Below are 11,809 nucleotides of genomic sequence, written 5' to 3' on the forward strand. Positions count from 1 at the left end.
TTGCCACAAAGAAGAGGGAGTCAAACTATTCTCCAAGGCCTCTGAGGGTAGAACAAGAAGCAATGGGTGGAAACTAATCAAGGAGAGAAGCAACTTAGAACTGAGGGGAAATTTCCTGACAGTTAGAACAATTAATCAGTGGAACAGCTTGCCTCCAGAAGTTGTGAATGCCCCAACACTGGAAGTCTTTAAAGAAGATGTTGGATAGCCATTTGTCTGAAACGGTATAGGGTTTCCTGCCTAGGCAGGGGGTTGGACTAGAGGACCTCCAAGGTCCCTTCCAACTCTACTATTGTATTGTATTGTAAGACCATTTAAAACATTCTGTCCTTCCATGAAGACACCATTATACTGCTTTAGAGAAAGCTACAAATATTTTGTGGTTTGTTAATTATATGTTAATTATTTGTTAATTATAAAGTGATTCTTCAACTGGCTTATCACGACTTCTTAAAATGTTAAAATACAATGGATACATACCTATTTGAAAAGCTAATGTATCCTCAATCTTGTTTTAAAAGTAACAATACAATACTAATACATTAGCTTTTCCAATAGATGAAACTACCACCACCTACTGGATTATTAGTCAATAATTTCTCATAACAGTCTCTATTCTAAAGATAAGCTTGAAGGTTTCTCAAAAGCAAGCTTTTGTCTTTGTTTTTCTATGTCATCTCTAAACAAGCCAAAATCAGCATTGCATGGTACTCATTATTAAGTTACACAACATGTACCATGTTTCACTGCTTTTCACTTTAGACTTTTGATGAAAATAACAATTTACTTCCACTTTGAAAATGCTTTGTGAGAAGGGATTAGATGAGCTACATTCCACTACACATGTGATCCATGGCATTAAAGGGAAATTTTATTTCTGCAAAAAGTGGAAATGTTCTTCCAGAGAGGGAATTCAGAGTAAATTGATTTTGTACACTGTAATACTAGAACAGCACTCCTGAATCCAAAACAAGGCAGTCCCAATAGGAACAATAATAACAAACTACAATTCTCTATACCAAAAAAGAGAAACCAAAATGATCTTGCATTCATCTCACATTAACATACAAAAAATAATACTGACACATAAATGGAAGGGGAAAATACTATTTTAAGTCAGCAGATAGATACATTGCAGAGCCTCTGACTCAGCCCTCACAACAAACAACTCCACCCAAAGCAATTATACAGAGGGAAGGTCAGAAAAGTTCTAGGCTGTTCTTTAATTAAGAGGACCAATCTAATAATAATCTAATGTTAGCAAAGACTTATCTAACCAACTTTTCTGAAGGATCTTACTATCAAATTTTCCCAGTAATATCTAGTTAGTGTTGTACAAGCAGAATATCAACCATTGTAATTATGGTATCTCACAATCTTTCAATACTGTAATTGAGACTTCAGGAAAAGACTTTCTGAAAAGGAAGTAGGCACATCCTAAAGCTGTGGGTTAACTGACCACAATGCCAACAAGAAATGAAACTTAACACCATAAAAACTGGCTCATCAAGCTAAAATATAAACAAACTACAAATTTCACAATCATGTTTTAGGAATAGACATTCCAGATATTTAAGATTAGTCACCCTAAGATAACAATCTTTTATCTTAGGATGGCTAATCTTAAACATCTAGAATGTCTATTTCTGAAACACGATTATGGAACTTGTAGTTTATTTATATTTTAGCCTGATGAGCTACTTTTATGGTGTTAATCCTTTGTCATTTAATACAAAAGATTGGGGTTGTTGAAAATGCATATCCACCTGGATGCACCAAAATCTCTACCCATGTTAAACTATCTAGACATAAAATGTATCCTAAATTATACATAAAGATGTGCAATAAAAAAGGAACCATAAATATTTCATTATGCAACAATGAAGGTAGAGTATAGCTATTTTTAATAAATGTCTTTATATTCCTAATTACTGCACTTCACAAATAAATTTGGCAATTATTCAGTCTTTAGGTAATCATGTTTTAGCAGCTAATATCTATCTAGCTAAGCTTTTCCAGCATAAAACATTAGGATGTTAACTGAATGACCATACTACAAAACAAAGCCTGATGAAAGCAAATATATTTCTGTATCAAAAAAGCTTTATTTGTCATATATAATATCATTTGATTACAGTATGTGTAGCTTTACTGTAAAAGAGGACCAATTGTAGCTGCAGGTGATCAAAGTTTAGACAAAACAGCCATTGGCAATCTGTTAGGACAACAGGAGTGCTTTCTTTGCATAATATCTCATTTCAATCCCATACATCTTCATATAAAAGCTCTTGGTAACAGAGAGTGAGAATGGTCTTTGCTTGACGTTCTATTTGTTTTATTCTAACAATAAATAAATTATAGCTGCCAGTTATAGCTATAGTGAAACAGATAGACCAATGATCCAGCTCAATAGAAAGCTATTCTAAGCGCTAATTTCTTCATTCACAACTACATTACAAGCACAGATATTTAGCCTTAGGCATTTTGCTACATTAAAAAAAACCTGAATTAAATCCACAATATGCAGGGATCAGCTAGTTCTAGACGACAAGGTGTCCCAATACCATTCAGATTAGAGGTTTTACTTCCACATACATAAAAATAACAATATATTAATGCTACCACTATGATCACAGGAGTACATAATGTAATTTGAGCCGGCAAATGAGCTGGGACCATATCTGTTCTTCTAGACTAGAATTACGTGAGTTTGAATTATTTCATTCCTTCATTTCAATATTAAATTGTGTTCTAAAATAGTTTTGCAAATAAACGTATAGAACGATAGCCTAAATAGATTATTATACCCTTTCACACACTGATATCATGAGCCAATTATTCTTTTGGAAGACTGAACTTTATAATTCTTTTCTTGCCTTGTTGACATATTGCTGATTTGTCACAGGGAATGAAGCAAATGATTATTTATGCTTCATATTTGTATGTATTAGATTTGCATGCTGCCCATCTCACTGTTAAGCAACTCTGTATACTTTACATACCATGAAACAATATAAAACAATTTAAATGTTTAAAATGTTAAACCTTAAAAATTGAAAGGTAACCAAAAAGTGGATAAAAATGGACCAGTATGCAAACAGGCTGAAGATGATATCTTCTCCTAATCTACTGGCTTCCTCCAAAGTAGGAGACACCCCCTCATCAGAGCCCCAAACGGGTTGCAGAGCCAGGTTTTCAGAAGGCCAACAGGTGTATCTAGCTTATCTAGTGTCCATGTGAGCAAAAGTTCTTGTTTACAATAAACAATCTACATGTTTCAGTTGCACATTTATTTTGGTGGTATATGTGTGTGTTTCATTCTTTCAATATCCAGAATTACATGTTGCCATCCACTATCCAGCTAGAAAGGTGTTTGACTAGACTTCCAGTATTTGTTGAATGATCTAACAACCTTTACATCAAGAAAGAGGGAGAGAAGGAATAAAAAAGCATATATTTGTTACATAATTACTATTAGGTATAAGAAATTTACTTTGATGCTCAGAACTGAAGCACAAGACTATAATTACTCTTTTATAAGTTCATAATGTATTTACAATAATACAATACAATAGTAGAGTTGGAAGGGACCTTGGAGGTCTTCTAGTCCAACCCCCTGCCTAGGCAGGAAACCCTATACCGTTTCAGACAGATGGCTATCCAACATCTTCTTAAAGACTTCCAGTGTTGGGGCATTCACAACTTCTGGAGGCAACTTCTGTTCCACTGATTATTTGTTCTGTCAGGAAGTTTCTCCTCAGTTCTAAGTTGCTTCTCTCCTTGATTATTTGCTTTTTATACATCCTTTATGTTTTATGCTCCATTGTACGCCGCCCCGAGTCCTACTTGGAAAGGGAGCGGCTAATAAATTCAAACTTATTATTATTATTATTATAATGTATTAACATACTGTATTGCACTTCTAGACATTAGCTTATATTCTAAATTTGAATCTACATTCCAGATCTTTCATAAATTTTCTGGATGTGAATGTAATATAAATTCTTGAATTTAGCTTGAAATCATGTTTGTGTTTTATTCAATTATCTTCATCCAGAATTCAACACAAACTTACTAAAGGAGAAAATGATTTTAAAATATAACCTTCTAATTAGTATTAAAACACATAGAATCCATAAGGTTTCTGATAGCACACATCAGGGGTTTTATTTTTAAACTCCGTTTTATATTTATGAATAGGCTCATTTTCATCATGGCACTGAAATGTCATGTATGAAATATAACTATAAAAAATACACATCCGTATTTGGTTGGAATTGCTGCAGGGCCCTCAAATGTAATAATTTTTTATAAAGTTAGGGTATCTTTTTTAAAAAAAAATCCAGTTAAAATTGTCAAATAAGAACTGCCCTGCACACTGCATGAGATTTGGTCTCTATACAGAGAAAAAACTTGTGGTGCCTAACATGTTTTACAAGCAACACATTCAATGCTGTTTTCAGAGAAGATTACTGGTAACATGCAAAGAATTATATTCTTTAACTGTGTTTAATGTAAGAAATGACATGTCATGCAATCTAACAGAGATTAAGTTATCTAAATTAGTGGATAAATTCTTCATAGAACGCATAATGGCTGAAAAGATAACAAATTCAGATTATGCTTAAGATACCATAATGAAGAAGATAAAACGTTGGGCGGATGTATAACAGGTTCTAGTATCCATCTGGCTAGTAGTTCATAGAACTCAATACACAACTATTTCTCAACCTAACCTATTTCAAATTTATATTCTACAAATAAAAAGAATCAAGCCCTCCTCAAAATATGATACACAACCATCACAGCTTTTCAAAGATTAAAGTACATAGATTATCTTCAGTGTTTTTAAGCAGTCACCTTTGCTATAACTATAATACAAAGCAAATTTCCTAAATCCCCATTAATCTCAGAATGTATTATCCTTGTGTTATATCATAATGACCGTTACATTAAAGTAAGCCATAGTAACATTATAAACCTCCTTTGTAAAACAATTTAGGATTGTACTAAAATTCACAAAAAAAAGAATTAAGGGAAGAAGAAATACCATCTATTGCTTGCTTATCCCAATTTAATTCTTCTAGGCTCACATTGTCTGGATATAGTATCAACCAATTATGAGGGCTTGGCACTTATGCTGAGGGACAATTCCCAAGTAATGAAGGTTTTTCTTCTTTTGGGGGGACTCTGATGTGAGTAAAGCATTCTTTAACTCTTTCTCTTTATTCCAAATTTGCTTTTACTCTTAAAGCGGTAGTCATATAACATGTTTAACCAGATCAGATAGCTTAATAAATGCATCTGAACAAAACAATTAAGCCTGATTAGTCTAACATTGGTTTGGTTATTTAAGTTGCTTTTTAAAATTGTCCAACTCTGAAAAGTCTGGGCAGCTTTCAATACTTGAAACACATAATTTATGTTTTGTATTAACCCACTCTATTTTGACAGTTTATAGGTCAATGCATCATGCAAATCCCCCCCCCAACCCCAAATATATCGTCAATAACCAAGTTATGTGTTTACACGAATTGGACCAAGTCTATTTTGTGACCTGCCGACTCTTGGGTTTTCTACAGCACAAACAAAACACTGGGGAATTATAAATTTAACCAAGGCAATTAAGTGACAATATGAGGAAATTATCCAAGGCCGTACAGGAAAGGAAAAGCCCTAAGTGCATTTCATATTCAAGATTCCAGGCAAGGCTTGTGGTTTATCCTCTGCTATAATGCTCCCAGGTCATTTTACAATGGGAAATTTTGTTTTTAATATTTTTGGGGTTTTAAACTTTGTAAGTATGCTTATTTATGGACTTATTTTTACCTCCTCTGCACGATTTTATGGTGCTATCTTGATTATTGCTCTGTACGTCGCCCCGAGTCCCTGTGGGGAGAGGGGGCGACTAATAAGTTCAATAAAATAAATAATAATAATAAATAATAATGAAGTCCTCACCTTCACCTGGCAACAGCGTTCTGCTGCTGCATTAATGAGAAAAGGTGCCAGGGATTAACAGGGCATTGTTTTCCTTCTGCACCCAACTTCAGGGCTGCTACAGCTAATTAACCATCCTTGCTTCCCTACCATTTTCTTGCAGCCAGTCTGATGATCCCAGGGGGGGGGGGGGGAGAGTTAAGCCGAGTATCGGCCCCTTGGCAAGAACAAGTCCTGCGTTCTGGTCAAAGCTGCTAATGTATCAGAGATGATGATGATGCAGAGGGAAAGCGAGACAGAACCTATTCTTACCCCCATGAAACAGCGATTTGCACTTGACAGGATGGAGGCAGGACCCTCTTCAGGGACAGCAAACTCCATCTGATTCTTGGTTTTAAAAAAACACGGGCAAAAGTTACTAACTGTCCCAAAAGGTTGCCAAATCTGAAGGCGCCCCTTTCCTCTACCGGGAGATAAAGGGTAGAGCGATGACAACCATTCAATGAAGAAATACCCATGGTAAGCAGAAAAGACTGGGGAAAGGAAGGGCAAAGTGCCTGCAAGTTTTAAGCCCCCTTCTTCCCTCCCTTTTGCCACCCAACAAAGAGACAGTGTCCCACGCAAACCCGGAGGAAAGCGGCCCAACGGGAAGGTTGGCAAAGCCCGGCAGGATGCAACCTTAGCCCAAGCAAGTGCGGCATCGAGAGCCGCTCTTCAGGGGCGGAGAGAGCCAGCTCAAGAAGCGAGGCGGTGCAAGCCTGTCGGTGCCAACCAGCAACCAAGGAGAGATGCCCCCTCGCCCGCTTTGCTTTGCTTTGCTTTTTAGGCCCGGCTCCTAGTTGAATCCCTCCACTTCCTTCCCCGCCGCTTACCTGCACCCGCCGCCCGCGCAAAAACCGCCTTACTCAGCCCGGCCTTTCGCCAGCTTCGTCCTCCTCCCTTTGATAGCGGAGCCGGCGGCGTCCAACTACCGCTGCCCATGGCAGAGCAGAATCCGGCCTCCTCAAAGCCCTCCCTTTCCCCCCCCCGCACTTCCCGTCGCCAGGGAAACTCGAGAGCCCGCCCACTCCAGCAGTTGCAACAGCGACGGAGGCAGCAACAGCAGCTCCCTGAACCTAAACCACCCGCCGGGCCACGCAATGAGGGTCCCGCCCCCCCTTCAGCCTCACGTACAGCCGAAGGGCCAATAGGAAAGTAGCTCTAAATCTTGACCTCATTGAATGAACGCCCGTTTCTTACGCAGCGGCTGGGAAAAGCCTGCGTTGTTCTGCGGCGGAGGTGGGGGGGGGGGAGCTTGGATTTCCCCTTCTCGGCTTCTTGAATTCATGGCTTCCGGGATCTCGATTTCGTGTGACCTCGTTTTTGGACTTTGCCTTTACTATTCCACTGTTATTTCTTTTCTTTTTTAAAAGAATTTTATTGGTTTTTCAAGATTTATGGGAAAAGGTAAGGGGATATATAGAAAATTTTGGCAGCTCCCACGCTAGTGGTAGAAATCCATCCAAATCTCACAATTTTACAATATTAAAAACAAGATATAAAAGATAAGCAAAAAACAGAATCCTATTCTATATTGTGTCAACCATGTGTTCAATCGTTTTTCCTTTGTCACTTTCTAGAATATTAACAATTACTAATGTTTCAAATATTTTTATTTTTGTGACCTGAGCCTTTTCGATATTGATCCTTCCTCCCTGTCCCCAGAAGGAGCCACAACCCCCCCCTCCTTCATGTCTTGTACCTTGCTACCCTTTTCACTACCTTCGCTGTGTTCGACATCTAGGAGGGAGAAATGCTTTTTAATGAAGGCTTCAGCCTCCTGCACTGTATTAATTCTAATCCTATTTCCCTCCCAGAAGATCAACATTCCCTCTGGCAATAACCATCTAAACCAAATTCCTTTATTGTATAATTTCTTTGATAGGGAGGAATACTTCCTCCTCTCTCTTATCTTTTTCGGAATCTGTTTAAGAATGGTAATTTCTTCATCTTTATATTTCAGTGGTCTCTCCCTTTGGGCCCCAAGCACCTCATCCCTTGTGGTCCTCCTGAGAAATTTAACATGCCACTGTTATTTCGATATGGGATCTCTCAGCTTTGATCTGATTTATCGGTAACTTTTTTTTTCCTTCTCAAAGGTTGCAAATGCAGGTCACATACTCGGATTCTGTAGCCAAGCACGCTATAGAATCAGAATAGGGCTGGAAAATCTTCTAGTTCACCCCCCTCTTCAAGCAGGAGATCCTAAACCAGTGATGGCTAACCTTTTTTGGACCAAGTACCCAAAACATGTGAACCCCCAAAATGCAGTGGCCCCTGACATGTACCCCACCCTCACACGTATGTATGTGTGACCCCCACATGCACCCTGCCTCCTCACACAAGCGCGGCAGAGACCCGAAGAGCAGGTGGCCAGCGAGAGGCGCGCATGCATGTGCAATGGAGCTGAGCTGGGACGATGGCTTGCGGTGCCCACAGAGAGGGTGCTGCATGCCCTTCAGACAAGTGACTCTCCAGTCTCTCCTTAAAAACCTCCAGTGATGAAGCACCCGCAACTTCTGACACCAAGCTGTTCCATTGGTTAATTGTCCTTACTGTTGGGAAATTTCTCCTCAATTCCAGATTGCTTCTCCTCTTGATTAATTTCCATCCATTGTTTCTTGTCCTGTCCTCCGGTGCTTTGGAGAATAAGTTGACCCCGTCTGCTTTGTGGCAGCCTCCCAAATACTGGAATAGTGCTATCATGTCCTCCCTAGTCCGTCTTTTCTCTAGGCTAGCCAAATCCAAATTCTGCAATCATTCTTCATATGTTTTAGTCTCCAGGTTTTTAATCATCTGAATTGTTCTCTTTGGACTTTTTCCAAAGTCTCAGCATCTTTTTTGTAATGTGACCAAAACTGGATGCAGTATTCTACCTGTAGTCTTACTGAGGCTTTATAAAGCGGTACTATAGCTTAGCATATTTTCAGAACACTGCCATGGTTCAACATGTTATGCAACCTCGGACAATTGGTTTGAGTAAATCATGGATCAGTTAATAGGAAAACAGTGAGAACCCATTCAGTAATACTTAAGAGATTGGACAACCATTTGTCTGAAATAGTATGGGGTTTCCTGCTTGAGCAGGTGGTTGGACTGGAAGACCTCCAGGGTCCCTTTGTTACTCTGTTCTATGTAATTTACAGTGCAGTATATTGTTCAAGAAGTTAGAGTCATTCGGTAAAACAGTCATCCACAGGATCACAAGCTCTGTCAAAATGCTGAAAACTTTTAAGAGTTTGCTTTGATGCAAACACTGCCCCTTTGGCAGACATAGATTATACTCTGATGCAGATATAAACGCAGTGGAGCTTGTCTTGCAGTACTCTTTCATCAGTAGTAAGCAGTAAGCTCTGCAGTAAGCAGGACGGACAAATGACAAATCGTGCATTGTGATATTATGATGCAAACTATGTGCCTTCCCAAGCTGTTTGTTAAGATACAAATAAGAAAGGCTCGGATTTGTATTTTGATGGTGCAGTACAGTTTGTCAGCTTTTATCGCAATTTGTATCAGATGCCTATGTGTTGCCAATTATGAAATATATGGCTTATAAAAAATACTAGCATTTCTACAGTACTATTGTCAGGTGCAGACTTATATCATCACCTTGTAAATCAGTGTAGCTGTATAAAGAACAGCATTTATACTATTAAAGTAGTATAATTATCCGTGGTAGCTCCTCTCTCTGGAACATCATCCCCCCAGAGATTAGAATGGCCCCCACTCTACCACTCTGGTTTTGCCAGTGGGCCTGGGGAACCCAGAGCGGGATGGAGCCCATTAATTGGCTCGTGTGAGGTGTTGTCGCCAGGGCAGGGGATGGGGGTGATTTTATTATATTAATTTATTATATAACTCTTTTTTATTAGTTTTATTGTTTTTATGTGAGGTTTTATATTCTGTAAGCTGCCTTGAGTCGCCATGTGCAAATAGGCAGCAATATAAATTCCCCAAATAAATAAATAATAAATAAAGTCTGAACACTACAAAAATCCTTCACGGGATTTAGTTACTTTCTAAACTAACCAAGACGATCTTATGAAGATTAAACCATGTGAACTAGTTAAATTCTACTGTACTAAATGAGAAGTTTCACCTTTGACTTCAAGTAAAATACAAACATTTCTGTACACAGAATTGTTGCAGACAAGTCACACATAACTCTACGCACATGTGCTTCTTTTTATGAAATTGCAATTAAGAAGATGGATAGAAGATCTGAGTTACATTACTGATAGGCTTAACAATTGGAACAGGTCAGTGTCAATTTCTTAATAGCCCAATACAAACCTAAGCTTAAACATTGAAAGTCCTCTCTAAATAGTTGAGTAATAATAAGTATACTTATTTGCAATCTAGTGCTAAAATCCTAAGCACAAATACCAGGAAATAAGTTCTTTTGAACTAAGTGGAATATTTTATTAGTAAATGTGCATATAACTGTGCTATAAATGTAGTCATTTATAAGTATTCATACTTTATAAGTATGTGCAAAATGTAAGAATTCACAATTTTCTGAAATACTTTCATATTATTCCATCTCAAAGATTACATTTGTATCTGTATGCATTTAGTAAACATTCTGGCCATCAGCACTCTTCAAATAACGTGCTTCTTGTTTTCTACTTAAGACAGATTTTTCAGGACAAACTCTTGAATTTATCTAAATATAAAATATAATAATTGTGCAGTATAATTGCATATTGAATTAATTTACTGAGACGGTCCACTTTTTTTAGCTTTCACTAAGTGTATTTAGGCAGTATCTATCTCTGAAAAATCTTTTCTCCCCCTTTAAATTATTTTCCCCCCTCATAAACATTAACCATGGATAAAACATATAAAACATAGGGAAGAGGTTCAGCTCGGTATATAACAAAATAGCCATAATACCTGTATAAACACATTTTAAATATTCCTCAACATGTAACAAGTGAGCAACTTGCTACTCAGTGCCCAAACTAGTCCAGGATGGGCATGGTCAGCTCGATGTCACTTGTGTTGGGGGCTCCCGAGTTGTGTTTCTGGCTGTAATGGCCTCCTGCAACCCTCTGCCAGCAAAAACAGTGCTTGGAAGGGCCGAGCACAGTCCTCCGGAGCTCCAGTTGTGCTGGCAGAGGCACCACGGGCCAGTTGTTCGCTGTTTCTAAGGCAGCCCGACAGGCCAGATATAAGCAACCTGTGGGCCAGATTTGGCCCGCGGGCCTTGAGCTTGACACCCTTGTTGCAGAGAATTAAAAGATTACAGTATTATACCTGTCTCTCTTTATTTTGTAAAACTGTGTGTATAACTGTAACTTAACCTGATTGTATGAGTTTATATGAAAAATAGGGACACGGTGGCTCAATGGCTAAGACGCAGAGCTTGTTGATCAGAAAGGTTGGCAATTCGGTGGTTTGAATCCCTAGCGCCGCGTAATGGAGTGAGCTCTTGTTACTTGTCCCAGCTTTTGCCAACCTAGCCTTTCGAAAGCATGTAAAAATGCAAGTAGAAAAATAGGGACCACCTTTGGTGGGAAGGTAACAGAGTTCCATGCGCCTTCAACGTTTAGTCATGCTGGCCACATGACCATGGAGACATCTTCGGACAGCACTGGCTCTTCAGGTTTGAAACGGAGATGAGCACCGCCCCCGAGTGTCGGGAATGACTAGCACATTTGTGCGAGGAGAACCTTTACCTTTTTATAGGAAAAATAGAACCATAAGCTAATTATATGGGCTGATTGTCTAGAATTTCAGTCCCCAAACTTTGTGGCTTGGCTGCCTGGCTTGTGGGAAGAGGGAGAGGAGAACTGGACTCCATGAGTGGTGGACCGGTGTGCATGTG

General features: G+C 38.7%; 1 protein-coding gene across 6 annotated transcripts in view; it reads right to left on the reverse strand.

The window, feature by feature from the left end:
- The window catches only part of LYST (lysosomal trafficking regulator), a 104,972-nt gene extending 98,018 nt beyond the window's left edge, over window positions 1-6,954 (reverse strand). For 3 of the 6 annotated variants that reach the window (XM_081940999.1, XM_081940998.1, XM_081940994.1), the window contains exons 1-2: window positions 6,813-6,954; window positions 6,253-6,327 (exon numbers count right to left, since the gene is read on the reverse strand). The gene's annotated coding sequence lies outside the window, so the exon portion shown is untranslated. Of the gene's footprint in view, window positions 1-5,961; window positions 5,991-6,252; window positions 6,328-6,812 lie in introns of those variants that run through there. The other 3 variants (XM_081940996.1, XM_081940995.1, XM_081940997.1) reach the window with 3 other exon arrangements.
- Window positions 6,955-11,809: the final 4,855 nt, after the last annotated feature.

Source organism: Natrix helvetica (assembly GCF_964273705.1).
Source record: "Natrix helvetica genome assembly, chromosome: 2".
In the NCBI taxonomy this organism is placed as follows: domain Eukaryota; kingdom Metazoa; phylum Chordata; class Lepidosauria; order Squamata; family Natricidae; genus Natrix; species Natrix helvetica.